At 43.4% G+C, this 4484-nt stretch overlaps 1 long non-coding RNA gene across 1 annotated transcript in view; it reads right to left on the bottom strand.

The window, feature by feature from the left end:
* Positions 1-531: 531 nt before the first annotated feature.
* The window catches only part of LOC109324544, a 16156-nt gene continuing 12203 nt past the window's right edge, over positions 532-4484 (bottom strand). Inside the window, exon 2 of the long non-coding RNA XR_002104954.1 lies at positions 532-603. This is a non-coding gene — a long non-coding RNA (uncharacterized LOC109324544). The remainder of the gene's footprint in view (positions 604-4484) is intronic.

Here is a 4484-nt window from a genome sequence, read left to right as displayed (position 1 = left end):
TTCTCTTGGAAGTTGGTTCCAGATCCTAGCTGCCCTGACAGTGAAGTAGCGCCTCCTGATGTCTAGTTTGAATCTACCCCCTGCCAACTTGTGACCGTTATTTCTAGTCACTCCCGGTAGTGCTCGGGGGAACAGGGACTCCCCCAATGCCTGCTGGTCCCCCCTGACTAGTTTGTAAACGGCCACCAGATCCCCCCTCAGCCTTCTCTACTGGAGGCTGAACCGGTTCAGGTCCCTTAGCCTCTCCTCATAAGGCCTGCCCTGACGCCCTCTAATCATGTGAGTGGCCCTCCTCTGGACCCTCTCCATGTTGTCCACACCCCTCTTGAAGTGCAGCACCCAGAACTGGATGCAGTACTCCAGATGCATCCTTACCAGTGCCGCATAGAGGGGGACAATCAACTCCCTGGACCTGCTTGAGATGCATCTGTGGATGCATGACAAGGTGCGGTTGGCCTTCCTGACTGCCTCCCCACACTGCCTGCCCATGTTCATCTTGGCATCAGTGATAACTCCAAGATCCTTTTCTGCCTCTGCACTGACAAGAAGGGAGTTCCCCAGCCTGTAGGTATGCTGCTGGTTCTTCCTCCCCAGGTGCAGTACCTTGCACTTGTCCGTGTTGAACAGTGTGCTGTTCTCTTCTGCACACCCCTGTAACCTGTCTAGGTCCAATTGCAGCCTTTTCCTTCCTTCTAGCATGCCTACTTCCCTCCACATCTTAGTGTCATCTGTGAATTTGAACAGGGTGCTTTTTACCTCCTTGTCTAAGTCACTGATGAAGATGTTGAACTGTGCAGGCCCAAGGACCGAGCCCTGAGGAACCCCACTGCCCACATCCCTCCAGGTCGAAAAAGACCTGTATACCACCACTGTCTGGGTGCAGCACTTCAGACAGTTAATGACCCATTTGACTGTGTAGGTGTCGATGCCACAGTCCCCTAGTTTTTTAATGAAAATGAGGTAAGAGACAGCATTGAAGGCCTTCCTGAAGTCCAGGAAGACTATGTTCACTGCTACCCCTGCATCTAAGGATTTTGTGACCTGGTCATAGAAGGCCACCATAGAAGGTTGGTCTGACAGGATCTGCCTCTAATGAATCTGTGTTGGTTGCCCTTAAGCATAATCTCCTCTGCTGGCCCCTCATGGACATACGCCAGGATAATTCTCTCAAAAAGCTTGCCCAGGATCAAGGTAAGAATAACTGGCTTATAGTTTCTGGGGTCCTACTTCCTCCCTTTTTTGAAAATGGGAACCACATTGGCCCTTTTCCAGTCCTCTGGCACCACACCAGTGCACCACAAGTGCTTGTAAAGCTGTGCCAGGGGTCCCGCAATGACCTCTGCTACTTCCTTTGGCACTCTGGGGTGGAGATCATCAGAACCACCTGATTTAAGTATGTCCAGTCCCTCCAGAAGTTCCCTGACTAGATCCTCACTGACCCTGGGCCTGGGTGTGCCTTCCCTGTGGCTTATGGAGGTCACAGTGGGGGTGTGACCTAGTCTCTGCTCAGGAAAATAGAGGAAAAGAAATTGTTAAATAGGTTAGCTTTGTCATCTGGGGTGATAACCAGATTTCCTAGCGTGTCTTGCAGAGGCCCCACATTACCCAGTACCTTCTTTTTACCCCCTATATATTTAAAAAAGGACTTCTTGTTGTCTTGCTTACAACAAACCCTTTAATTTGCAGCAGAAAGTAAGTTGAAGTGTTGAAAACCAGGAAGTGCAGAGAACAATTACTGCTTCTTGTACACTTCTCTGCTCAGCCTTTTTATATTCTCTGTCTGGCCCCTGAACGTGAACATTTAGGGTTCCTATAGAGATGTGGGGAGCCTGTTCCAACATGCTGGAAATCCAGTGCACTGGAGCAGTTTTGATTAATCAAGTCTGCTGGAGCATGGAAATGGATGTGCTCTGGCAGTCTTCTGCCTCAGGAGTATCAGCATCCCTGCACTGAAAAAATAGTGGTGGGATTCTTTGAACTAAAACACGTTCAATGAGCTTTAGTTCAAAGTACCCTGCCACCATTTTTCAGAATGGGGATGCTGATACAAGTGATGTGCAGGTGCTGGTAATTAGTGTGGCTTGCTAATTAAAGTGACTGGTGCTGTGCCCCACAGCACATGTTAAAATGCCCATACTTGCTGACCTCAGGCTTGCTGTTCTCTGGGAGGGGGTCCGGGGGGGGGGGGCGGAATTAAAAACTAGTTTGAATGGGAAATTTCAGAACAAGAAATCTGAAAAAAAAAAACCCTGGACTGTGTTAAATATGGTTTAAACAGGGACTATGAATTCTTATTAGTTTGGTTAGCTTTTGTGACCCCCTTTGTTCCTATGGTTTACTATTACTTGCTTTTTTCTCCTGGCACTGCCCCCTTACCACCTTCTTCCCTCCCTCTGTTCCCCCTCCCTTGTATTCTAATTTCTTTCCCCTTCTTATACACTGCTTTCTGCACATCCTTTCACACTATCTAATTGAAGTGAACTTGGGATCATGAAAGCTTATGATTTCTCTCTATATAACTTATTTAGTTAGTCTATAAAGGTTCTTATCTACCCTGCCTTCTGACTGACTTCAGACTAACTTGACTAGCTACTTGTTTCTGCCTTTGTGATGATGCTCTAGAAGCTGTTAGTTGCGATGATGGAGATGTTTGAAGGCTCTGATGCTGGTGTACCTCAGAACAGGACTGGGGTAGTCTTGTTGTCTAGTAGCATCAGCAAATAGAGGAGTGGACTGTGCCTGATTTTTCTTTCATCTTGGTAAATGTACAGAGCATAGGTGATGCTGCTGCTGCAATGATATTGGAGCTGAAGGCTGGTAAAAACTAAGCAGGGAAGGAAAGACAGTGATAGGGGGACAGTTGGAAAATGTAAAGGTATTTGTGATCATAGAAGACAGCAGATTTGTCCTTGTAAAGTACCTTACAGACTCCAGTGCTTGATGGCATAAACCAAATGAATTTCTGAGTGCAAATGGATGCAAACTGTACTTCCTTTATTGTGATAGCAAATATGCAGAGACCTGGGGGAAGGTGGTATCAGATGTACTACAGTTCTATTCTAGGGTATTTGCAGGAAACTCTATTTGACATTCTGGTTGGGATCCACAAAGGAACTATGTTCTGGTAATCATTATTTGCCACAGTTAGGGACATGCATATTGTAATGTGTGGAAGCTGAAATATAAGACTATAGCTGATAAAGATCAGTGTTTTGATTTCAGTATATGATTGCGTGTGATGCACATTTCGGGTGGCTACTAACTCATGAGAGAATCATGCCAGTTACTCCAAATGAGTACCAATCAAATCTTTATACCACATATATACTGTACTTGACAAGGAGAAAAACATTTTTTTTAATTCTGAGTTTTTAAAATTCATATTAGTACCGTTTTGTATCTCTGAATTTTGACCCAGTTGATTTAACTTGGCCTGAGTAAGGGAACTATTAAAAAACTGTGGAAAGTATGAAATAGAGCAAAACAGGTTAGTTGCATAAATATAAAGCACCTATGTGTGAGAGTGTTTCTTCATGTCTGAAAAGTTTGCAGATTTCTCAGGCCTAGATAGAAATTCTTCTGATCCCTACCACAAAAGTATCTATTTATCTTTGTCTAACAGTAGGAAACACTTGTCTGTACAATGCTAAAAGTAGTCCCATGGGAGATTGCTTGGTAGTTTGTTGGGAGAAATCAGCAGGTAGAGTGGTAAAAGGTGCACTTACCAAAGTGAATCACCTCCACAACATGCAATTCTGCATTTACAAAGAATAACTGGGGGAAAACAAAAAACACAGCCAACAATTAAAGAGGAGAATGGATTTTACACTACTTTGCATTGTGAAGTGGTGTATATCATTGTTACACAGTGATACGCTAAAACTAAAACACTGTACTCTATGTAGTATTATATTTTGACATCTACTCTGATGAAAGGGGGCTTTAAAAGCAACATCTAGTTAAAATGGAATTAAACCTCTTAAAAAACCTCTATTTCATTTCAAAGAGTTGTGCATTACTGTTACAGTAGACATGAATTGCAAAACTTGTAACTTCCTCATTTCTGCTAATTAGATCCAAATGAATTCTGTTCCCCCTTCATGCTGCTTCTGAGATATTGTTTTGTGTTGCTGATCTTTAGGTGTTTACAGGTTGATTTTTGAAAGCAATGGTAATTTGACAGTGCCTTCCTGTAACCACATGGGTACCTAATGAAGAAACTAATCCAACACAGTTAAATGAATTATTTAAACTGTTATGCTGGTTCTGCATAAATACTTACATGAACCAACATAGTAAGCAGACTGTAATAGTGCTAAGTCTCACCAAGACACAGTGCGTGACAATCAACAAGAAGGCAATAGATGTGACCTGGGAACAATGATGGGATAATTGGATTAAACATGTGCAGAAACAGAGATATGAAATGGCTTCCTGAGAATTTTTAACATACACTTTTTTCACAAGATTAATTCTGGGTTCAG

The sequence above is a fragment of the Crocodylus porosus genome, unplaced genomic scaffold (assembly GCF_001723895.1).
Source record: "Crocodylus porosus isolate Cpor-Errol unplaced genomic scaffold, CroPor_comp1, whole genome shotgun sequence".
NCBI lineage: Eukaryota > Metazoa > Chordata > Crocodylia > Crocodylidae > Crocodylus > Crocodylus porosus.
Note: the sequence above shows the minus strand (reverse complement) of the source record. Positions and strands in the feature narration are given on the sequence as shown.